Source organism: Ambystoma mexicanum, chromosome 12, assembly GCF_040938575.1.
Source record: "Ambystoma mexicanum isolate Mex_15411 chromosome 12, UKY_AmexF1_1, whole genome shotgun sequence".
NCBI classification, from domain to species: Eukaryota; Metazoa; Chordata; class Amphibia; order Caudata; family Ambystomatidae; genus Ambystoma; species Ambystoma mexicanum.
In genome coordinates, this window is record NC_090936.1 from 640,138,682 (window position 1) to 640,165,494 (window position 26,813).

Sequence of the window (26,813 nt, forward strand, 5' to 3'; positions counted from 1 at the left end):
ATTGCAGGGCCATTTCTAAGGATCATCCAGAAAAGTGTGTATATTAACACTGTGCCCAACAAGAGCAGGATAAGCTCGAAGAATTAAAACGAAAACAACGAGAAGGAGCCTATGGGCATCAGCATCTGTCAGGACCATTGAATTAACCAAACAGAAACTCAGTGAGGAATGAGTCTGGAAACTGCTCACGGTTCCAGTCATCAAATTCGAACTCTAGGTTTGGCATATTTATCGTACATCAGCACTTTCTAAAGTCCATTTCAAAATATCCTTGTGACTCAAGAACTGAGTTTGCACTCTTGCTATAGTATCTATAAAGTGTGTCCGGGGTGAGCCACAGTCCAAATCCACACTTGCATTTATTTAATCAGCAACCTTAGCGTCCTTCTTCCTCGTCATCGATCGGGTCTGCACGTGCTGAACTTCTTCTTCTTGTCTTGCTTCCGAATCGATAGACCGGGGTGCGTTGGTCTCACCAGCATATGGCTTTATGTTGCTTAAATGGATCCATGTGCATCTCTCTTGGACTTTTACTGCTGAGGGAGTAATGTTTTCCACAATATAGGAACCACTAAAGCATGGCTCGTGCCACTTCCTGATGAAAATTCTTATTAAGACTAGATCTCCAATAAAAAGTCTAGGTACAGGTAATAGTTCTTAAGCGCTGGTTTCTGAATGGTCTTCATTTGTGTCCTGAGACTGACCCCCCCTTGCGTTTGAGTTGATCTGAAATGACAGAGATACTAACGGTCATACATGTCAAATAAGCACGTAACTCATTTCCTAACATTTCTGCAGACTTCTGGGCATCACTTCTGCTCCTTGATGGAGGAGACAAAGCTGTTTTCATTTACTCCCCTGTCACTAGCTCCTGGGGTGTGAGGTGGTGGTCTGACCCAGGCTGATTCCTTAATTCATATAATACAAGGGGCAGGCAATCCAGCCATCCCTTCTTTAGGGTCAATTTGAGTTGTGCTATTCTCTCTTTAAGTAGACCGTTAAGTCTCTCACATATTCCATTACCCGGTTGATAAGCAGAAGAAAACTTGCGTTTTATAGTTAACAATACTTCATTAACAAAATGGGGCCCATTGTCAGATCTCAGCACCTCACATACTCCCCATCTGGGAAAACCTTCTCAGACTAAAAACTTTGCTGTGCAAGTGGCATCAGAGTGCGTACAAGGACCTGCTTCGATCCACCTGGAAAAGGGACACACCACCACCATCATATACCTGTATCCACTACATACTTGCCGATTGTCAACATAATCGATGTAAATGCTGAAAAGGACAATTTGGTTGAGGAATCACTCCTCTAATCATTCGCAGTGACAAACGATGCCATTTACTACATAAAATGCAACGTGTTCTAACAGGTTTGGTACAAACCAGTCCTGCGCAATAGCTGCTGTAAGGCTTTCCCTAGTTACATGCGCAGGGTTGTGCAGCTGTTCAAGCGTTACCCTTAACAATGCTACTGGCATTACTGGCTTTCCAGTGCTGTCCTATCACCATAATGCTTCAGAGGGGGACAAGGAGCACCGCCTTTGTTTCCACAACTCTTGATCTTCCTGTGGTGCACTACCTTGAACCTCCATCAACTGTGTTCTTCATAAATGATTAAACCCTTCATTTATTGTCATAATCATGACTACTTTTTTCCTTTACATGTGGAGTCTCAAAACTTGAAATATCTGGTGAATATGAAACCCTCTTGGCCTCTACATCTGTGGCTTCGTTCCCACAAGAGATAAAGTCAATTTGCTTAGTATGTGCTGCACATTTAACTATTGCAATGGCTACTGGGAGTTGTAATGCCTTAATAAGCCAGTCCACTAATGCTGCGTGTTGCACTGGAGTGCCATCCGCTTTGAGGTATCCCCTCCTTTTCCAACATGCTAGCCCTGCATGCACGGTAGATGTCACATAAACGGAGTAACTGTACACTGTCACTTTCTGCTTTGCGTGTTTCTCAGGCACGACAATAAGCGCCACCAATTCTGCTGCTTGCGCTGAAAAATTAGATGGTAGTCTTGCTCTTGTCACAACCTCAAATTAACCATTTGCTCTGTGTCTCACCACAGCTGAGCTAGAATGCTTTTCTCCACTAGTTTGATACATTTTCCAAGAACCATCAATAAAGAGAATCTCCCCCATGCTAACGTATTGTCCTTTACGCGTGGGATGTCATCGTAGAATTCTTTGTAGTTTGCGTAATCATGCACATGTTCACCCTCTGCCACAAGCTCAGCTACAATTGTGGCAGGGTTCACTATTTTACACCTGACTATTTAATTGCTGGATTCGATATAACCACCTCATACGCAGAAGCTCTCAGAGATGTCAATGTACCCTTAGGTATTTCCAAAATGGCAAACAAAGCATGCTCCGCAAAGAGTGTCATAGAACACCCCATCACAATACTGGTAGACTTCTCTATTGCAAATGCTGCCGGCGACTGTTCCCAAGTAAAGTGCCCTTTCATAACTGGACCCAAAATCCCACTATAATATGCAGAGGTTTATATCCCAGTGTAGTTCTCTCTGTAAGAACTGCTGTCATGACTGTCCCATTTGTGTGCGAAAATAAAAATAAATCCTCGTCATAATTGGGAATTCCTAAAACTGGAGCTGTACAAATTACTTTCTTCAACTCTTCAACCCCTTCCTCCAATTCCTCAGTCCATTCTATTTTTTCCTTATTCACTTGTGCTTTCTTTAGAGCCTGCAAAGGGGGTCTTGTGTATGAAATATAATCAAACACCCACGCTCTATTGTAGTTGCATAATCCCAAAAACTGTTGCATGTGTTTTACCGTGTGCGTTTTTTGTTTTCATGATTGCCTCAGCTTTCACAGGTGTGACCCTCTTTCCCTCATGTGAAATCAACTGGCCTATATAAAACACTTCTTCTTGACAATATTGCAGCTTCTTTGTGTCTACCTTATATCCCTTATCTGCCAGGATCGTCATTAACTGAATCAAGTCTTGTCTGCACTCATCTTCTGTGGTTCTACAAACCAAAATATCATCTAAGTACTGTATCACAATGCTTTTTAAATTCATATTGCTTAGGTCCATCTGGAGGACCCTATTAAAGATTGATGGAGACTCACAGTACCCTTGGGGCAAACAAGTGCTTTTCATTTTAGTTTGGCGAAACATAAATGATGTAAGGTCTTGGGAGTCCTTATGCAGCGGGATTGAGGAAAATGCATTTTTCAAGTCAATCACCATAATTTCCAGGCCCAAATCCCTCCTGTGTCGTGTGTATATTGAATGTTGCCGTTATCGGAGCGTGATACGATAGGGCGATTGGTCCCATTTCAATGTTGCCCACCTTTCTCACTAAGCTTGTGGATGCCAAGATGTAGAATATTCTAGATTGGGAATTGTGAATATGTGAGAAGGGGTTGAAGCACTGCATTTCCCCTCTTATGGCTCGTCATATATCATGAATAGCTAATGTATCAAACGTCTTTTTCAAGGCTCTTGAGGGAGCATTTGTCCCTGGGTGTGACTTTGCACTTCTATCCACCCTGGGGTCCCACGCTGAGTTGAGTTCTCCCCCTAGTATACTTTCCCCTATGGCAAACCCCTCTAGTATCTTCAGTACCCCTTTTATAAAGCTCCCTTGCCCCATGTTGGGGGCATAAATCAAAGCTAGCATCAGTTGCTTGCACCCCAATTCGACGTTGATGAAGAAGTAGCGGCCCTCCTTGTCTGCTACAGAGTTTCAGACAAATGCTCTTGTAGAGCGATCAGGGCCCGCTCTCTTTTTCCTTGTGTTCGATTGGTAAATTTGTGTTGCCCCTCTGATCTTTACTTGGTCCCTGTCTGCTTTCTTAATGTGTGTTTCTTGGTACATTATAACGTCTGCTTTCATTCTCCACGCCTGACATTCTAGCTTCTTCCTCTTTATCAGGGTGTTCATCCCCCATACGTTGTGTGTTAGGATTATCACTGGTTTATGGTTCCTGCTAGCCATCTCCCGGTCTTCTAGCCCCCTTGACCCTGAGTCTACACCACCGATTCATTCTCCCCTTGTCCCCTCCCACCCCCCTAACCTTTTCCCCTTTTCTGCATCCAATACTCCATGTCCCACCTTCCCCCTGGAATCTCTTTTGCCCCCTGAGGAGGGGCCAGTTTCCTAGGAGCGCACAGACGAATTGTTCCTGGCACCTGGCCCCCATCCACCTCAGAACTATCTTGTGGGGGTTCCTAAAGCCCACTTGTGATTCTAAGAACTCCCTCCTTCCATCTCCCCTTGTGCCTCAGAGTGTCTGATCCTGGGTGGATCACCCCACATTATCCTGGTGAGGTTACCTCCATCTTCTTGTTTGTGGTGGTTTCGGGACTGGTTTGTCTTTAACTTTCTCCGTCCTCCTCGGTTTCTTTTTACCACTGTTTTCCATCCTTCTGGTTTTCCGGAGCCTTTTGTTCGCCCCTGTCCCTGTTCCCGATCATATTCGTCTTCTTGGTGCAGGTACAGGATTGGTTCCCCTTCCTCGCATGTTGTGATCCTGTGTTGTCGCCCCTCGCATGTGAACCGGAGGCCGAATGGGAACGTCCATTTGTAGCTCACTTGGTTGGTTGTTAGGTGCTAGACAACTGGTCCCATTCTTCTTCTCTTCTGGAGTGTGGATTGTGCATGGGCCTGATATAACTGGACTTCTTTTCCATTCACTCTCAGCGGGCCATTGTTCTCGCCTTTATCTGGATTTGCTATTTTTGGCCGTACAACGTCACTGCCACCAGAGCGTCCCTTGGTCGTAACCCTGTGCTCGACTGTTCTACTTGGGCCAACTCGGTGGAATCTGTCGACCTGGACTGGGGGTTCACTGTCCCCCGCCAGAACTTCCGCGAATATTGGGAGGACCGTAGAGGTCAGATCTTTGTCGTCGACTGATTCCAGTGGGATTTTGATTCTGATGTTAGATCTTCTTGATCTATTTTCCAAGTCTTCACATTGGATTTCTAGGTTGCTGAATAGGCGGGATAGGTGTTCAAGTACCTCATCTGATTTTTGGGTGTCATCCTCCATGGGTTGGACCACTTTTTCCAATGTGTCGGTCCTTTCCTCCAGTTTCACAATGTCTAACTTTACATCCTGCAAGGATTGTTTCATGTCCTCTTTCAAAGTTTGAAATTACTCCTGGAAGGAGAGTAGGAATTGGCGCTGAAATTCTTTGAAGCAATTTTGCATGTCCTCTTTTGTCAATGTCTGCTCCCATGTTGCATGCCGCTCCTGGGGGAATGGTTCATGATTCGATTCCCCCCGTCTCGTAGTAGTTGTGTCGTCCATACTCCAGAGCTGCTTGATGTTTTTGGGTTGTTTCCCTTGGGGGATTGATGCGCTGGGGTTGTGGTTTTCAGTCTGGATTTGGACATCAAAGCTAATATTGTGGTATAGTTCTGTCTCCCTTACCGTGATGCTCCTTAGCCTGGGGTGTAGGCTGCTTTGGGTTGGATCCTTGGCTGGGTCCATCCTCCTATACGTCCCTGAAGTGTTTGTTGATGCAGCCCTTTACCTGCCGTCTTCCCCTTCCCCTCACTTGTCCTGCTCTTGGGGGTGGGAGGGGGGAGTACTGTCTCATCTTCGTTTACACTGCCCTCTTTGTTGGGGGTCTGGTGTATCGTTAATACCCTTGCCTTAACTTATGATCGTTGTCTGTTGGGGATACTGTTGTTCTTGGGTCTCCCCGCAGGGTTTGGTGGTTTTGTCTCTGTTTGTGAGGGGGTAGCTGCTGTGATGCTGGAACAGATATGGGACTATGTTGTGGCCTTCGCTCCAGTTGTGGGGCTCCCCTTGACCTTTGTCCACTCTGCGTTTGCACGCCTCATCGCTTGCCCATACCTCTGCCTTCACACTGCCTCACGAACAGGGCCTTCTCCAAGCATTGTCTTCCTTCTCTGGGGGTGTACCTCCTGCCCAGCCCCCCAGTACTCACATTACTGCCAAATCCCACCGTGGGAGTGGCCTCCCATCCAGTATTGTGTGGGGCTTGCAGCCGTTACTGCTTCCTTCCCCTGCGGGCCAGACCCAGCGGGATGTCCCTCGTGCTTCGGCTTGCTGCACACTCATGGCTGTTCCCCCTTGTCTTAACACTGCTGCGGTGGCGGGTGTGCCTCCCTCTCACGGCAGCGTCTGTTGCTTCTGGGCCACCCTGACTGCTCTGGTGGTCCTTCTCTGAGGGCCGCGCTCACCAGAGTTTGTTAGCCAGCATGTTTAAATTGGCCCGTGAGTGCTTTACTCTGCTTGATGCCGGGGACGGCGCCTTCCTGCCGGGTTCCTCACCGTGCATGGTTGCCTTCCTCCTGTTGCCTTCCTGTGTCACGAGGAGGGGGAATCCAGTCTGCTCCTTCTGCTCCTAGTTCAACACCACCTTTCCTTCCCTTTTGGGGTTTCTGCTCAGCGCTCACCTGTGGGTGTCTGCTGCCCTGCACCCGGATCAATTTCTGGTCCTCGCTGCCCACTGTGTTTCCAGTCGGTGATCGCTAGATGCGGCGGTTCCCCTTTCTTCATTCGGTTCCCAATTTGTGGGAGAATGATCCACCGTCGGAATCGCTTATTTTTTGCCCTTATTGATGCGATCCGGTGTGGGGAGACACCTACACAAGTCTTCCTCTGCCAGCCGCCATCTTGGATCCACCTACATGACTTATTTTAAAGTATGAATTGTGAACATTACAATTTGCATCCACATTGGTCGCTGTCTTCAATTTAAGGGTTTAAACAGACCTGGTTAGAAAAGTTCTGAATTTGGGTGTTGTGTAAAGCACAAACAGCATGTGAGTTTGTTGTAAAATAAGTGCTTTAGTTATTTTTGTATAGTTATTTGTTAGTGTACATTACACATGCACAGTTGGTAATTATTTGTATGTGAATGAAAAAGTGTTTTTTGGCAAATAGGTTCACGTTGCATTTTTTTCAAGTTGGCACACCAGGTAAGTGTATATGGAAAAGTGGCGTATTTGTTTTATGTGTCATTTGTTCGCAAATCTTGACCCCCAACTCTTCTGCTGTTCTCATTCTCCTTGATCTCTCCTCTGCCTTTGACACGGTGAACCAATCCATCCTCATAAAATGGGTACATGACACCCTCCAAATCACTGATCGGGCACTGGATTGGCAAACCGCCCTTCCCAGCTGCAACTAGGCCCTTTCTCCTCCACCACCTCACTCTCTACCTCTGGCTTTCCCCAAGGCTCTATCCTTCTTGCCTTGCCTCTTCAACATCTATCTCACTCACCTGATATCCTCCTTCTCTCCTCATTTCCAGTGTCATGCTGATGACACACAGATTTCCTTCAAACTTCCCTCCACCTCCTCCTCCTCTCTCATCCCGATTGTCTGACTGCCATCCAGACATGGTGTGCGGCTAATGATCTCTGTATTAATGCCAGTAAGACGGAGATCCTTCTCATTGGGACACCTGCGCCCTGTTTCCCTCCTACCCTCTGGCTGCCCTTCTTAGGCACTCTACCCTCCCCATTCCGTGAGGCCAAAAACCTTGGGTTCATCTTTGACTCTGCTCTCTCCTCCACCCCTCACATCTTGGACCTTGCCAAGAAGGCCCACTCTCAGCTGCACTTCCTTAGAGGCATTCTCCCTTTCCTCTCCTTTCCCCAGAAGCTCAACCTCTCCAGAGCTCTGGTCCTTAAATGGCTGGACTACTGCAACAGCCTTTTCCTCAAACACCCGCTTTCCTCTCTATGTCCCCTTCAGCTAATCCAGAATAGGGCTGCAAGACTTATTCTTGGCCTCAAGCCCAGGGATCATATCCAGCCAGCCCTAAAATCTCTTCAATGACTCCGGTGACTTCAAGGATCACATTCAAGATCCTCTGTTTCAGCCACAAGCCTTTCTAGGTCCTGGGACCACGCTATCTCCAACTGTCCCTGCTTAAATACCTCCCTGCTTGAGCCCTCTGCTCCTCTAATTCCAACTCTTTGCTTGTCAAGCGCTTCTCCAAGCAGAGAGCGGTGGACAGGCCTCTACTTGGCTGGTGTGCCCCTTTTTGGAACAGCCTCCATGCCCCTCTTAGACTTGAGCCAGACCTGCTTAAGTTCGGGAAACTTCTCAAAACTCTGCTTTTCACTACCTCTTTCGCTCTTCCACTTCGCTGCTAGTCACCCCATTGCCGCTGAGACTGGCGACCTGGTCCTTTATGAATCTCACAAGTTACCAGGCCCTCTACCCAGCTGACACCAGCAACCCCCCCCCCAGCACTGCCCTTACTGGCCCAATGCCTGGCGCCTGTGCATCCCACCCATTGGATTCCTCCACCCTAGCACTTAGCCAGTGGCCTCATCCCTGGCTCCCCATGGCACTTCCCTCCCGGGCTCTCACCATCAGTTGCCCTAACCTGCACCCCCCGCCCTGGACCCCTGCACTCTATCTCCTGCACTTCTCTTCACTGCACTTGCATGTCCAAATGCCACACAGCCTAATAGGACCACAACTGAATATAAACTTTTTTGCTACTGTTATTTACTCCGCTGTTCCCTCCCCAATTAGCTAATTGGCACCTTGAAACACAATTCTGTTGTATAGGCACCCAACAAAGGCTCAATATAATAAATAAATAATTTGCAGGGTTTGAAATTAATAATGAATGCGTTTGCTGCCACTTTCTCTCCCCCTCATCCTTCTCTGCCTGACTCACATCCTGACGCAGCCCTTTCCAGGTTCTACACTTGTATGTCTGATACTCTTGATGTTCTTGCCCCTGTCATGAGGATCCGCTTGAAGCCCAAAGCCAAGTGTAACTCTTGGTATGTCTCCAACCTAGCTACCCTTGAGTGTAGGGTGGCTGAGAGGAAATGATTGGCCTCTTGTACATCCTCTGACAAACTGGCCTGCCGTCTGCTCCAAAGGCAATACCGGCTCCTTGCCCGCTTTAGAAAGAGAGCCCATATCCAAGCTTGCATCTCTGTGTCATTCAACAACTCGGCTGAACACTTTAAAATCTGCAAGGCGCTGGCCAACCCTGCTGCAGTGTCTACCTCTCCTGTCGCTACGTAGGCCCTTTGCACGGCCCTTGCCTCTCATTTCACCTCTAAAACCCAGGACATCCGGTCCACCCTTTCGTCCTCTCCTCCTCTTCCCCTTCTCTTTCTGCTACTTCTAGCCCATCTGCAGCTGCCCCTCCCTCTTTCTCTTCCTTTCCTCTTTTCTCCCCTGATGAGATTTCCAGACAAGTCGATCTATGAAAGTCTCGTCAAAACAGGTTCTTCTCTGTTCATCCAAAACCATCAAAGACCACATTGACACCCTTGCTCCTGCTCTGGCTGATTTCTGCAACCTCTCCTTCGCCTCTGGAGCCTTCCCCTCCTCTCTGAAGCACTCCCTTGTGCACCCTCTTCTCAAGAAACTCTCAGCTGACCCCTCATGCCCGGCTAACTATCGCCCGATCTCCATTACTCCTTTCCCGGGCAAAATATAGGAAAAGCTGGCCATCTCCCAGCTTAATCTTCACACCGATACTGTTGGTTGTCTCCATGACCATCAATCTGGCTTCAGAGCTGCCAGAAGTACGGAAACTGCTCTCCCAAACATCTGTGAAGACCTGCTCTCCAACCACGACTCTAACATCCCTTCTGTTCTCATCCTACTCGATCCCTCTTCTGCCTTCGACATGGTCAACCATGCCATCCTGCTCAACCGTCTCCGTGATAACCTGGGTATCACTGATCTGGCCTTTGCCTGGCTGACCTCTTTCCTCACTGATCGACCCTTCCAGGTCCAACTTGGGTCCTTCCTTTCCTCTATCTCACTCTCTACCTGTGGTGTTCCCCAGGGGTCTAACCTCTCTCCCTGGCTCTTCAACCAATACCTGGCACCTCTCGCCCACCACATTGCTGCTCTCTGCTCCAACTTTCAGTGCTATGCGGATGACGTTCAGCTCGTTTTCAGGATTCCCTCTGCCGCCTCTTCATCTTTTCTCATCTCTGACTGTCTGCTATCCAGGAGTGATGTGCCACCAATGATCTCTGCCTTAATGACCGGCTTCCCTTGGCCCTCTTCCAGCTCCCACCTCCAGGGCTAAGAACCTCGGGGTCATCTTCGACTCCACACTCTCCTTTTCTCCTCACATCTCCAACGTCTCTAAGAAGTCAAACTACCAACTGCACCTCCTCAGAGGTGTTCTTCCCTTGCTCTCCTTCCCCCAGAAGCTCACTGTCTCTAGAGCTCTGGTTCTCTCTAGGCTGGTCTACTGCAACAGTCTCTTTCTAAGTCTGCCTGCTTCAACTCTCCGCCCTCTGCAATTCATCCAGAACAGGACTGCGAGACTTGTCCTTGGCCTCAAGCCCTGGGATCGTACCTCTCCAGCCCTGAAATCTCTTTATTGGCTCCCACTGGCTGTAAGGATTAAATTAAAGCCCTTTGCATTGTCCGCAAGGCTTTCTGGAGCCTTGGTCCAAAATGCCTTCAACTCTCACTCCTTAAATACCTTCCTACTCAAGCTCTTCGCTCCTCCACCTCCAACTCCAACTCCCTCAAGGCCAGTCACTTTTCCAAGCAACAAATCAGTGGTAGATCTCTTTCCTCGGCTGGGGCCTCCCTCTGGAAAAGTCTTCCTGCCTCTCTGAAACTTCAGGAGAACCATCTTCGGTTCTGGAAGCACCTCAAGACCTTCCTCTTTGCTTCTGCTGACCTCAAGACCTTCCTCTTTGCTTCTGCTGATCTGTCTGCTTCAGTACCGGGCACCTGGTTACCATCTGATTTTTGGGCACAGGCCCCTGCCCACCCAGCCACACATGTGCACTGCCTCCTGGCAACCCCTGCACTTAGGTCTATATCTGCAACCCTATAGTGCCTTACCTGCACTTATTAGACACCTCTTGTCTGTGTTTTAACCTTGCACTTGCCACCTGCTGGCTGCACTACCTATTGCTGTTTTTATCCCATGTTCAGTACTTTCCACTCCTCCCCTCCCCTATGCGCTTCCCCCCTTCCCTCTCCCCTGCACTTGCACGTTCTCAATGTCACTGGGCCTAGAAGGATCAGTGTTTTTTTTGTTCCCCCTTGTTCCCTTCCCTGCCTCGTCGCACTCTGAAATACTTGTGTATAGCATATCAACAAAGAGGAGCTAAAAGCAGCTCCTGGGTTATCAAGCATTAAAGAGGGGCCAGGAGCTACTACTGCTGAACTAGGCTGGAGTACATGGCATTCCACAAATCTAACTTCCACATACGATAGAAATCTATTATTTTGCCATTATTTAGGGCCCATTATGCTTTAAATATTGCATAGATGTGTCCACATGCTTATTTACAGATTGACCCAAATGCACAGTTAAATTCACATAGTGTGTCTGTTTGCTATCAGTTGGCCTGGGGAGCCAAAAGTAGCTCCTGATAGCTGTTGCTGCCAAGCTAACCAGGCTCTTCTAGGTGATAAGCTAGAGCTAAATAGCTCCCAGCTCCCCTAAATTTTGAACCATGCATTTTTAATATTGTAATGTATATTATTAAGTTGTAAAAGTTTTGCACAAATATAATGTTATACATATGCAGCGTAAGTCTGTTTAGCATTACACATGTGTGCATATTTCTAGTGTTGCAGCGTCATTTCAGTCATGTGAGTACAAATATAGGTGCAGAGTTATTACAGTATAGATGCAAACAATATTTAAGTAAAATGATGCGTATTGTACGTGAGGTATGCGTGCACGTATGGTGTTTTGTATGTTGTGCAAATTATTGTAGTTTACGTTTTGCATGGTCATGTGTATATTTTTATGCACGTAATTTTCATCAGGGATGCACTTGTATAGGTATTGTTTTGGTAGCTGACGTTTCGCTTGCTTTACTTACTTGATATTATGCATGCATTTGCCTTAGTATTTTTCAACGTGTGTATGGTGATGGAAAGCTCTTGATTGTTTCTTTAAATCTATGGAAAAGGATTTTTTACAAATGATACCCCTTTTTTTTTGTTGTTGCCTGGAGCATTACAATAGCTGACTGTTTCACCATTTTCAAATTTCAATGTTAAATGGCACCGCTGCCACAGTGGAAAATGGAAAGACATAATGTGTTGTCTCTCTTGTTATACAGTGTTATGCTAATGTAGCTGCTCCATGGTTATGTGGAATGTTTATGAAGGAATCTTAGAGCGAGATTGCAGACTGAGCAGTTGAGTGATGAGGAGAGTGCTGGGCAGACTGGAGCAGGAGGGGCTAATGTACGTTACTTAAATAAAGATAGTAACACAAACCCACTTTTCTGGATGTTCCCGATTCAACAAATTGGCAACGAGGATGGGATAATAACACAGCATTGGTGGGGCACTCATTGAGGAGGCGTTTGGATTAGTATCAGCAGCGTATGTTTTCCAAAAGGTAATATACAAGTTATTCAGGGATGTTAAAAATATGTCATGTTCTCAGGATGAAATATTGGTCTGTGGGAGATGTAGCAGAACATGATAAAGTGTTGGCTAACTTGTTGAACATACTGAGTGAGAGGGGGCTCACTGTTAAGGAGGAGAAATGTATCTTTAGAAGGGAGGAGGTACAATACCTAGGGCACATAATAGCTAAAGAATAAATTAAGCCGAATGAATTGTTGGTAAACACCATAAAGGAAGTGGATTTGCCAAAGTCTAAAGTTGAGTTTAGGGCTTTTCTTGGACTTGTTGAATTTTATCAGAAATGTAGAAAGACTTTCTCGAACAAAGTGCAAGGGATGAGGGAAGTGTTGAGAAGGAAAGCTGAGTTTCAGTGAAATTACAAGTCTGAGGGAATTTAGGTCCATAAAGGCTGAAATTGATTTAGCCAAACTGTTAGGCCAATTCAACACCAAAGATGAGACTATTGTTACAACGGATGCACGTGATCCCGGGTTCGGGCAGTGTTGTCCCAAATAAGGACAGATGGAAAGGAAGTGGCTATTGTGCCTGCCTCAAGAGTTTTGAAAGGAATTGAATGCAGATATTCAGTGATGGATAAGGAGGGTGTGGAGACATATCATGGTTTTCTGTGGGGACAGAAATTCACTGGGGACCAATCACAAACCGATTAAGGTGGTGTTTGAGAGCAACGGGACGGAAAAGGCAACCAGGAAGTGGGTGACGCATATGAAATGTCAGTTGGAGGTGGTGCCAGGTAGGTGTAATGTGTTTGGTGATCACTTGTCAACAGTGTGTGTTGAAGGGAAACACGGAAGTGAGGAAGAAGAGTAGTATGAGCAAGTCTATGCCATGCATAATGGAATTATAGGAAGGCACGAGTGAGAGGCTGAGTGTGAGAATGATGTGTGCATCAAGGGAGTAAATGAGTATGTGAGGGGGAAGCGGCCTTGGAAAGCCAAGTTCCATGAGGAACAAAATACATTTTGGGAAGTGAGAGATGAGCTCAGTGTGAAGACGAATTTACTGTATCCTTCAGGGCAGGTTGTGACTCCAAAAGGGCTTAGGGACAGGCTAATGGATATAGCACACGAGGGGCATATAGGCATAAAAAAGACCAAACAAGTGTTAAAGGTGGTTTTCTGGTTGCCTGAATTTAATAAGAGTGTGGAGAGTAGACTCAAAGCATGTGTGAGTTGCAAAGAATCTGTGAAGGGATTGATGACAAAGGTACAACCTTTGATCATTCCAGAGCAGCCCACGTGTGTGTGGAAAGACCTTAGGATGGATGTACTGGGACCCATGGAAAGCAGGCCCTGTGATTAATCCGATGGTATCATCACTCCTTTCCCGGCGGTGACCTCCTCCCATGTGGCATGGGGATGGCAGCTACTATCGGATCCTGACCCTGTGAGCGGTTATATGAGGGATGATCACATGGGGGGAGACAATCTACGCAAGAGGGTTATGATATCATTGGGTGAGACATGGTATCCCCCGTTGCTTTCTGAAAACGCAGCTCCAGTCCCACATGTTCTAATGGCCTATTGTAACACCTCTGCCTTTCCACCCATGGAGAGTAGTAAAAGTCGTTTGTTACACCCCAAAGACTAAGTCCAAATCTAAGTGGCCTTGTAAAATTATGAAAGATATTTTGTCCAATTGCACATACTCTTCTTTCAAACCTAGTTTACCTTTAAAAGCCATGGCAAACATTTATACAGTGGTTCCAGGAAGGGACTACTATTCCCATAATACCTATAACACTGGGATGAGGAAGAGGAGCAGATTAATGCAGAGTATGTGAGTCCACAAGCACAGGCAGCACTCTAGTGGCAGTGAGCGGACACCTGTGCCCGGGCATTTAAATCATTGAGACAAGGAATGCAGGCAGGCTGCTCACAGGAGCAAGTTGCTCCTTTCCAAGTGAAGGAATGCCTGGGAGGAAAGTCTGAAAGGAGAAGGCTGCTGAAAGCAGATGACACAGCAAGAATGCCAAAAGCCAATTGAGGTCTCCTGGGAGTTCGTTGGCATCAGAGAACAGCACTTTACTCACCGGAGCCCCATGTGAAGCAGACAAGCACAGCAGAAGCCTCCACAAGCAGAACAGCGATGGAGAAATGATTGCGAAGCAGAAAGCAACAGAGGACTGTTACCGGCGGGCCACAGAGGAAATGAGAAATACTATCAAGAACCGGTGAGTGCACAGAGGGACAGAGGGAACACCAGGGTGTATTTGCGGCCACGCCAAACTAAGACATGTAACGAAACCAATAGAGAGAGAGAAGGAATGGTTTATAAACTGGAGGAAGAAAGACAGGGAGCAGTTTTCAAAGAGCAGAGACTGTCAAATTTCTGAATGCTTGTTGCAAGAATATAAGAGAAACATTAAAGAAATTGCATATATGGAACCAAGTATATTAGCAGGTGAGGCTAACAACTGGAACCATCAAAAGTGAAAGAGAGCAGAACTCACGTAAGAAAGTCCTAGCAGGGAAGTATACCAGGCAGATAGAAGTTTGTGTAGTTGGAAGAAGCCTTGGCAGGAGAATATAACAGGCAATCACAAGTGTGTTCTTTCAAGAAGCCCTGGCAGAATATACCAGGCAGTTGCAAATGTGTAAAAGAAGTCCTGTTATGGAAATACAACAGTCAAGTCAGAAGTAAATGCAATGCAAGAAGTAGCCAGCAGGCTGGGTTGGTTGAAGAGACTTGGGAACAAAACCCCTGACAGCAGAGTACACCAGGTATCCCAACCACTGACAAAGAGGAAGATAATCAGTCTAAAGATACCTTTTGTTGTTGACTCAAGGTATCCCAAGTAAGTGACAAAGAATCCAGGGGAAGGGATTAACCCTCTTGAGCAAGGATACTCATCCTTGATACATTTCTTTTTGTGGGATCTGTAATTTTTTCCTTTTCTTTGAACATTTACGAAGCACTCAGAACATTATCATTCTCACCTTAGAATTCCTTTGTTTGAAGTGTGAGGGTCAGAATAGTCATTTGGACACAGGATGGTTTTGCTTTGGACATTCTGACACTGACATATCCTTAGTTTTGAGTTTAGGAAGGGAAATCCTGCTAGTGCAGGAACAGCACATCCTTTCCCCAACCTCTTTTACATTCTAATAAAAGCTGTTAGCCAAAATCATGTCTAACTTGTGTCCTAGTACCATTCTTGACTCGTCACAGTCCCAAGCAGAAAAATATGTTTTGGTGGATCTGTTTTCACAATGGGTGGAAGTGAAAGTAGTGAAGGAGACAACTGTGGGGAGACATTTCTTAGTGACCTTTTTGTAAGAGAAGGGATTCAGTATAGTATTCTGTCTGAAAATGGACTTCAATTTGTTGGGGAAGGAATGAAGAGATTTTTGGAAAAGCCCAGGATTAAGCACGAACGTGCTGCCCTATATCATCCATAAACAAGTGGTATGGTCGAAAGGGTGGGAAAGGGTCAAAGCACTAAGATATGCACCACATGCCACTTTGGGTTTTTATACCATTTGAGGTGATGATAAGAAGGAAAGCTAACACAGGAGTGTGTCCTCCTTGGCTAAGGAGGTTGGGGATAAAGATTCTAGATGAGAGTGTGATGGAGTTTTAGGGCGAATTCTCACACAAGTGCTAAATTCTCTCTACCTTAGAGCCCCCCCAGCTCTTTTGCTATATTTTGAGGCTTTGAGCTTTTCATTTTCAATGTGTTTCACTTTTGTGTTCTTTGCTTATGGAGTTTTAAAACAACTCCAGAGGCATCATCTTTTTCTGTGTGTCACACAGCACCTTCAGTGCAGTGGCACAGGGTTGTCTTTCAGACTTTCCAAGGTTTAAATACCTTCTCTGGGACTGACTACCGTCTCCCAGAGCCTGTAAAGTTAAATTGACTTTATTAGTCTATTTACATTTACTGACCCAGCACACCCTATCTTACTATAGAGTGCTGGAGGGGTTGCCTAGCTTCCCCTGAGTCAAAACACGCATGTAACAGTAAAATGTTACCCTTTCCTACTTTAAATGGCTGATGGCAGTGGTTTAGATCAAACTACCATGATTTTTCACGAACGCTAACAACGGTAGCTAAAAATCGGGTGAGCTATGTTTTTCAATATTGCACCAAAGACCTATCTGTAAAAACAGACTCCGGTCATCTTTTTTCATCATTTCTTTTAGGAAAGGTCCTTCTTGTGTTTGTCTCTGCACGCCAAACCAGGTTTGGTCCCTTTGTTCGTTGGCCTTTGGTGGGCTTCAATGCTGAAGCCCTCCTCTGGCGCCAGGGTGTCTGGGGTGGACAGGATGTGAGGGAGGTGCCCGGAACTCCCTGTGCTTAGTCTCCTAGGAGACCTGAATGCACTCTGGCGTGATTGGCTGGATGGCTGTCTGACAAGGACAGCCAGGCTGGAATGAATGGGAGAAAACTGTTTAAAAGCAGGTCTCTGGGACTTGGAAAGCAGAGTCGACAAATGGAACGAAACACCCGAAGAGGAGAGGAAGGAAGAGGACTGCTGCAACTCCTGGATGACCGATGAAGCCTTGCTGCAGCTCTGAATTTCCTGAAACTCCGACGACAGAGAAGCCCTTCAAGGTTAACTTCTTCCCTTGAGTTTGGTGGGAACAACCAACTCGCAAGCCACCTGGACACCGTCGCCATTGGACACCGTCCCCATCTGGTCGAATTTTCATCAGAGTGCTGTTGCAAACCGGATAGCCGGAGGGAGGGAAACCAGCTTGTGGACTTTAAGGCACTCACACCTTAAACCGATGTCTTGCTACAACTTTTGGCCTTTTCCCTGGGTAGTGCAGGAACCTCCCGACGTCCTCCTTCTTATCCCCACGACTGAAGCTCAGGAACAGCGAGATCTGCTCGAACTGCCAGAAACAACTGCCTCAACTACAGCTTTCTTCATTGACAAGGTACTGTGCAAACGCGGTCTGGAAATCTTTTCGGCCATCGAGAAAGTGCGTGAAACTTTCCTCAACTACGAAGGCTTGTCCTTCCCTTAACATTCGTCAAACTTTTCGCCTTGCCAAATCCTTGAAAAGTCTGTGGCAAAGACTTAAAGGGATGGTCTAGTAAAAATTTTTATTTAAAAAAGTTAGGCAAGATAAAAAAAAAATACTAGCATTCTCCGTTTTAAAACTTCCTATGTAAAATTTTGAGCTATTCAAGCTCAAAATTTGCAAAAGCAAGCACATGGGCACATCCATTTTGTGAAATGGAGGCCCTCCTGTGCTGGCTTTTGCTTTTGCGGCACTAATGAAGGAAAAGCCAGCAGCTGTAGTAAACAAAGGCTACCGGTGGGTGGATTTCCCTTCATTAGTGCTGCAGGCGGAGGACGGGGACCGGAGACCAGAGCAGGAAAGCTGCAGCTGAATCTCGGTAAGTGCTATTTATTTTTTTTTAAAAAATAAGCACTAGCTGCGTTTTTTTTTCTAAGTTTTCCGGGCTGGAGGAGCCCGGAAAACTTAGAAATAAAACTGCAGCTTTAAAAACTTTGTATTTATGTTTGGGGTCACTTTTGAAGCGACCGCAAACATAAATACAACGTTATTGTGTTGGAAAACGCTGCAGTTTTTCTTTCCAAGTTTCTCAGGCTCCTCCGGCTCGGAGGAGCCTGAGAAACTCGGAAAGAAAAACCGCAGCGTTTTCCAACACAACCGTGTTGTTTCTGCCTGAATCTGCTTTCCCATTTGGGGCTCTCGGGCTCCCCATGTGGGAGCCCGAGAGCCCCAAATGGTAAAGCAGATTCAGGCAGAAACAACGCGGCATTGCGGAAAACAACCGCGTTGTTTCTGCCTGAATCTGCTTTCCCATTTGGGGCTCTCGGGCTCCCCACGGGGAGCCCGAGTTGCTGAATATCTGTCCTTCCAGAGACATCCCGCTGTCGGCTGTCAGCCCAAATAACTTTTGACTTCAGTAACCACCTCTAAAACGCAAACGTTTATTCTTACATTTTATTGCCAGTTCACTGTTGCTTACCATAATTACTGCCTGCCCGATATTGCTCCCATCTCTATCCCACGCTCCCGATTACTATCTGAGACTGTCTCAATGCTTTGCCAGTGCTAGTGCATTCCGATCAGCGCTAACACACTATTGTTCCTTGCTAGACTAATATTACTCTGTTAAAACCAATACACTGCCCGAACACTCCCGCCTCACTACTGCACTAAAACCTATCACTGTGCTCCACCTATAACGCTCATCACCTACTGCTGCATTTATTCGTCATGCCCAACAATGCATTAACTACTGCTTACACTGTGCTGCATCTAGAGCTGCCTACTTATTATTGCCTTATTTGATAATTCGATTTTGAAATACCTCACAATATCGTTGCATTAACTACTGCTTACATTGTGCTGCATCTACAGCTTCCTACTTACTGTTGCCTTATTTGATCATCGATTTTGAAATACCTCACAATATCATTGCATTAACTGCTGCTTATATTGTGCTGCATCCAAAGCTGCCTACTTATTGTTGCCTTATTTGATCATCGATTTTGAAATACCTCACAATTAGCGAGTCAGCTGAACATCGCTTTAGAAGGCCATCACATTTCACTCTTTGACCATATTTTGGAGCTATCTCAGACAGACGTTTGTATTTTGTATTAGTGTACAATGCACCGTATCCACCACCACCACACTTAACTTGCTATATACCCACTCTATAGACACTACACCTATCTTGCTACTCACCATTGCGACCGATAGAGACTCCACTACTACTCTGTCTCTGCGGCCAGCCTACCACCTGCAACCTATCCAGTGGAAGTCATCGCATCACCATTCTCACCACTATGTCTAACCTCTTACTCTCCGACAACATAGCCCCAATTCGATTTTTACCAGAAAACATCCTTCCTAACCTGGGTCACCGTATCATTATAAGTACTACATTGCCAAACACCATACTCCCCGACAACATAGCCCCAACCTGGTTTCTACCACCCTGCCTTCCAAATCAGCGTAACTTGGCTCATGAACAACCATCCCAACAACTATTCGCACCACCCAAGCCACATGCGATCAGTCTGCCCACCACCCTACTTAGCACAACCACGAACAGAAACCATAGACTAGGCTCTAGGGCGCACCAAATTCACACTCCTAAAAATGCACAGCGGAACCCTAACTCTGCCACTCCCTCCACACACACTGCATTATCTCCAGACAACACGCATAACCCGACCCCACCACCACTCAACAGCAAACCACAGCCCATCACCCAAACTATCAAAGGTGCTCTCATTAATGCAAGATCCTTAACCACACATGCACTCGACATAGCTGACATTATCACATCCAATGACCATGACTTCATAGCTATCACAGAGACATGGCTCCACACTGCATCAGGAACAGCCCTTGCACTAGCCATCCCTAAGGAATACTCCATTTTCCACCAGGACAGACAAACAACTAAAGGCGGAGGCGTCGCCTTCATAGCTAAGACCTCTCTCAATATCAGACACATAGTCAACCAAACATTCCCTTCTGCTGAACTGACAACCATCAAACTACCCTCAACCTACACAAACACCACCACCATCCATCTCCTCTCCGCCTTCAATGACGACATCGCCCTCCTGCTCTCCAACAACACCAAACCCAATTCACAATTACTCATACTAGGCGACTTCAATCTTGGCTATAACGACACTAAAGATGACAAAGCCAACCTGATCGCCAACACCATCACAGAGTTAGGATTCTCCCATCACATCCTACAACCCACCCACAATAAAGGGAGAACCCTCGACTGGTTAGCAGACATTAACTGCGACACCACCATCCTATCCAACACACCCTGTGCCTGGACCGACCACCATCTAATCACATTTACTATCAACAAAAACAAACATGCATCACCACCCACACCTAATGCCCCACCTGCATTTACTAGAAATAGCAAACATATCACAGCTGAGAAATGTATCCCACTACTCCAACCTATCATTGACTTCACACCAACCATTGCCAACCCCACAGATCTAGTTGATCTTTACAACTCAACTATCCTCAAAGCCATCAACACCATTGCGCCACTCAAATTACGCAAAGCCAAATCACACACTCACCTCAACTCTTGATTCACCCCTGAATTAAAAACGCTTTGAAAAATCAAGAGACATGCCGAATCAGTATGGAGACACTCCCCCTCAATCGACAACGAGCTGACATATACCTCAACCTCCAACAACTATAAGCAAGTCATCATCCAAACAAAAAACAATATGTACAATGAAAGAATCAGTAAGGCCAAATCAAACACAAAAGAGCTCTTCAATATCCTAAGAGAACTTGAATCACCATCTCCCATACCTGACACATGCACCAAAGATACCTTGTGGTGTACAAATATACAAGAAGCCCTCCTCGGCCAATTGCCATGATCCAAGCTAAAATTGAAGTTAAGAAAGCGAGCCTCATGACTACTAACAACCTCCCACCAATCGAACAGACCACAGCATCCCTTTCGAATTCTCTACCATCACCACCAAAGAGGTCGAAGACATCATATCCACCCTGAAACCATCCAAATGCCAAGGCAACACCTGCTCAGCCCCAGTAATCAATGACGCGGCCAAACAGTTAGCCCCATTCATTACCTCACTCATAAACTCCTCATTCACTTCAAGCATAGTACCTGACAACCTTAAGGCCTCTTGGGTCTTACCACTGATCAAGAAACCTACATTGGACCCCAACATTCCCACCAACTACAGACCCATCACAACAGTGCCTTTCTCTTAATAATTCTAGACAGAGCAGCCTATTTTCAGATCCAGGGCCACCTAGAGAAAAACAATCTACTTGGACTAAGACAATCTGGTTTCCGTCCTAAACATGGAACAGAGACCGCCCTAATCGACCTCAAGACGTAAATGGACAAAATGAAAGACAACGGCAAACTGGCCCTCCTACTCCTTCTTGACCTATCAGCCGCTTTCGACTTAGTAAATCATGACATTCTTTGCAAACACCTAGCCTTTGCAGCCAACTTTCTGACAAAGCAAACGCCTGTATTCAATCCTTCTTGAACAATAGATCCATGAGGGTATTTGCACCCACCACTGCCACCGAACCAGCCCCCGTTACATGCGGCGTCCCACAGGGATCTTGCATCTCGCCTACACTATACAACATGTTTACTAAACCTCTATTTGACATACTGGATCATTTGGGTGTCATCTACACAAATTACGCAGATGACACTCTAATACTCATCCCTCTAACAGGTGTCTACTCCTCTGACAGTAAAGTCCTCAACAGCATCTACTCTATCATCCAAGAATGGATGGCCAAGCATGGACTATGCCTCAATGAAGACAAGACCAAGCTTCTTCTCCTAGGTTCCCAACCCAGACTTAACAACATAGAAAAACGTTACCAATCATTCACCATTGACGGTAACAACATCTCTGTTTCCAACCATGTAAAAACCTTAGGAATTTATCTCGACTCTTCCCTCACCTTGACTAGACAAATCAACGGCATCTCATCCTCTACTACTTACACTTGCAAGCTTATAAACACCTGCAGACCCTACCTATCCACAGAAAACTGCACAACCCTTGCCAGAGGGTTAGCACTCTCGAAAGTAGAAAATTGTAATGCACTCTATCTCGGCACCAGCCAAAAGAACATCGACAACTTCAAGTAGTTCAAAATAACGCTCTCAGAGCAGCCCTGAACATACCTAAATCGGAACACATCTCTGATCTGAGACAAACCGCCCACTGGCTATCGATACCCCAGAGAATCAAATACAAAACATTGTCTCTCACCCATAAGTGCTTGACCAATCAAGCCCCCAAATACCTGGCTGACAACTTCACCCGCAACATCTCATCGAGGCCAACGAGATCAGCCCAAACCCATAGTCTAAATGTTCCTAGACACAAGCTCCAAAGAGCAGGTGGTGCAAGTCTCCCAGCCCTTGCCTCGAAACTCTGGAACTCCTTACCACTTGCTCTTATAACTGAACCCTCCTTCCACCGACCACCGATTCAGACAAAATGCCAAAGAAGACTAACCCTTACCCTCACTCACCTGAGTCACTTGTACATATATCTATTGACATACCTAGCCAACACACTTGTGAAACCATTTTGTGTAATCATACTAAAAACTGACCTACCTGCCTTTTTCTGGATTGTATTTCCATGTTCCACAATGGACTGCACCAACTATGAATAACATGCACAACCAGAAGTATGCATATGTAATTATTATCCTGTACTAGAACAACCGTATGTATATAACAAACATGTATATTTAACCTGCTTGTAACCATATCAAGTGCCCAATTGCCCCATGGCTAGGCCACGCTATACAAAACAATAAACTAAATTAAACTAAACTCACATGCAGTACCTCGTCCACTCCTAAGCCAATACCTCACCTGCTCCTGGCAACACTTCCACACACTGACACTCCTTGCTCCCTGCTGCTGGTCTCCTGGTCATTAACCTCCTCCTTCTCTGACCTCACCCGGATAACCCAAACCTATACACCCCTTTCTCTCCTGGTATTGGCTATCTCTCCCTGGCCAATCTAGCCCTATCTTCCCCACCTGGGGCAGGTTCAAGAAATGAAAAGTCATAAGTAACGGGTTAAGCCCTGCCCACCTTTCCATGTGGGTCCACTGCAGGACAGCAATGTTGGTTCGGGCAGGCAACTGTTCATGTTTGCTTTTTGGGGACTGGTTTCTGGTGTCCCATGGGGAGGACTGGAATTTCTCCCATCTTAGTCCCTGGTTGTCTAGGGAACAGCCCTGAAAGGTATTTGTCTGCCAAGTAGCGATGCAGATTTTGTATGCTCCTCTCTCGGCTCCCAGTCATGGATCACGAAAGTCTGTGGCACTCATCAGTATGGGTGTTGCTGCTTCTCTTTGTGGGTTTCTCTCGCTCTCTCTCCATGGCGGATCGCTGATATGTGATAAATCTGATGATGTCCTCACGTCTTTCCTGGGGGTGGCCTCTCCTCCTGTGGCCAGGGGACAGCAGCTGCTACCTGATCCTGACCCTGGGGGCAGCTATGCAAGGGACGATCACATGGGGGAGGCGACACACATGGGGGGAAGTTGACATCATCGGACAAGACATGGTATCCCCCTTTCCCTTATAGGGATTGTCCCTCCATTCCTCATACCTTAATGGCATACTGTGGTAAATCCTTTCAACGGACCACAAGACCTACTAATAACATTTTTCAATACTCCATGAATAGGCTACCAAGAACTGCCTATCAATCCCATATGCATAGATGTACTGGGACGAGGAGAGTGAACAGAATAATGAAGATCCCTCTTCAAACCTCCCTCAAATCTGCTAATGACATTTTTCAATACCCGATGAGTAAACTACCAAGAACTGCCTATTAATTCCATATACATAGAAATACTGGGACGAGGAGACTGAGCGGAGTAATGAAGATCAATGAGTCCGAGAGGCACATCACACAAGCTAGTGTTTGCAAGCCGGTGATAGGTGCTGGGACATTTAAAAATCCCAACCAGCATGGATAGCAGAGGTGATGTTTGGGAAAGTTTCACCCTCTTGGTGCAGACCGAGAGACAACCAAGCCACAAAGCAGACCCGGGAGCCAGCTGACTCAGGGGGACGGTGAAGGAAGTAAGACTGCAGATGCTGGTTTGCCATATCAGAGCCACGACAGGAAGAAGAGGGAAGACTCCCTGATGGCTGCCGCAGCCGAGTAGTAGTACCAAAGCCGCTTGAACCCAGAGAAGGGCTTCGCAGCAAGGTGGGAGCCTCGAAGGACATGGGAGCATCTGCGTGAAGCCAATGATCCCATGAAAGGAATGCGGGACCCTGGAACACTGCAACCCATTTACCACAGAAGAGCTGTAGAACGCCAAGGAAAGCAAGTGAGTGCAGAGAAGGGAAACTAGGACACCAGGACCATCATGAAAAATTTTCAAGGGCAGATGAAAGAAAGCAAAGTGAATGAAAGGGAATTTGAGACTTGATGTCTTCAGAATAATAAAAAAGTGAATGTGAGAAATATACAACAAGGTCAATTCAAGGCAAAGTCAAGTTTGCAAGTGTGCAAAGTGAATCACATGAGAACAGCCCTGGCAGGAGAGTATAGCAGGCAAAGTCAAGTTTGCAAGTTTGCAAGTGTGTAAAGAAACCACATGAGAAAGTCCTGGCAAGGTAGTACACCAGGCAAAGCCAAGTCTAAATTGCTTTGTTAACCACAGAAATCCTCCCGCACCTCCAAGGAAGGCTCATACCCTTAGAAGTTTCTTAGTGTTTTAAAGAGACCTGGGGAAGGGAGACAGATCCCTCTTAAGCTATACAGAACTTTGGTTGTGTATTTGATACATTTTCTTTGGTAATAAGACACCTGGGGAAGGGAGCCATCCCCTGGAACTGTGACCTTGTGTGTGGGAGTTGCATTTTAATTTGATCTTGAACATTTGTTATCCAATCCAATATCTATATTTCAGCATGAGGCCGATAAAAGATTACCAACACAGGATAAAATAGTACAAAAAGATATAAAAGAAATAAAAATGGCAATTACATCTCCAATATAACCACTTGCAGCAACCAACAACCCCCGATAAAATAGTTAAGTGTATTAAATAGGTATCCAAGTGATTTGCCCGCAGCTCAAAGTACAGCTGGCAAATCGTTCGCATGAGAAAGGTGCGAACTACCAAATGTTTGCACCTTTCTCATGCGAACACACATACATTCTCACACCCACACACACACACACACACACAACACACCCATAATACACCCCCAATATAAACAAACCCGACTTACCTTTAGCTTCACGCTGGTTCCCTGCAGCGCCTGTTCCCTTTCACTTCTGTTTTTTAATGGAAGGCTGTAGGGGTGTCCCCTGCAGCCCCCGCTCACTATACCATAAAGTATAGTGAGCGGGGCGATGCGGGGGAAAGCCCTGCAGCCCCCATTTTATTTTTAACAGAAGTCTGCCGGGGAGTCCCTCGCAACCCCCGCTCACTATACCAGGAAGTATAGTGAGCGTGGCGATGCGGAGGACACCCCTGCAGCCCCCGTTTTTATTTTTTTTACAATGCTACCACCAAAGATTCGAACTTTTGGTGTTCGAACCTTTGGTGGTAGCATTTTTAGAACAAATGGTCATTGCGACCATTTGTTTTTGGGAAAATCGTCCTAAACCTTAAATAGTACTTGACAGTAGTCTTCTCTTTTTAAAAGCAGAAGTTAAGAAAACAGAATAGCCATCACAGATGAATTAGAAGAGCAACATTTTAGTGCATCGGGGGCCGACTGAGGAGATGGTGCTTTTGGTGGGCCCATGGTGGCCTAAGCTTTTGCAGCCTCGCCACAGAAGGTGCATTTCATCTTCAATTACATCAAGGCAGAGTTGGTAAGCAGATGTTGCACAACACTTCTTCCATTTGGCAGTAGAATAGGCCAGTGGAATAATGCCCAAACAAAGGTTTTCATACCACCTTTTAAGGTTGGGTGTCAGCTGGTAATCTAAACACACTTCAATACCGGAATCCTTATTGAGCTGCAAAAAAAATGCAGACTTTTTCCCTGTTAGGAAGCTGTCAATCATATTACTACAAGCCCACGCAGCAAAACATTTCTTGACATTACATTTATGCGCCCGCCCCAAACCTTTTGGGGTTTTCCCATAGGTCTGCAAGTTCAATACTGGTTAGCATACGTCTAACATGTCTAAACCATGGGAGTTGCCTTCCACCCGGTGTAAGAAATACCTCCAGTAAACCTTGCCAATATAACTTGAGGGCTTCAGTGTTCCAGATACGTAGTCAATATAAGACAGGCTTAAGCAGAACAACATATTTAATTTCTATTATACAAAACTCACACGCCACTGTGGTGGATGATGCTCTTGAAGGAAGGCCAAGGAGAGTTTTCAAAAATCTATTCTCGGCTTTCTGCATGGAAGTGCAGTCACCATAACCCCATAATTCGGCTTTATATGTAATTGCAGCTATTGTTTGGGCCCTAACAATCTTGAGGAGGATTGAGAGTGCTTTCCATCGAGACGATTCACAAGACTGGAAATTAACCCACAATGGCATAAATTATTTAATTAGCTTTTTTCTAACTGATTAAACCATTTCAATTGGTTAGAAAAGACCAGCCCCAAGTAGCTAAAAGACTCCACGGAATCCAACATTCGGGAGTTCAAATGAAAGCTCACCCCTTTATGGGCCTTCCGCCCGGCTTGAAGGCACTGCATTGTTTTTGTTTTGGAATAATTGATTGGCAGACATTTTGGAGAACACAGCTTGCCAAAAATATTCAATTGATTCTGCAGCCCCATCAGGGTTTTAGACAACAAAACTGCATTGTCTGTAAATAAAAGGAGGCTTAACGTATAGCTTCCCAATCTCGGGCCATCCATAGCTGCTGCATGCAGTGCAGGAACCATACTATTGATAGATAAT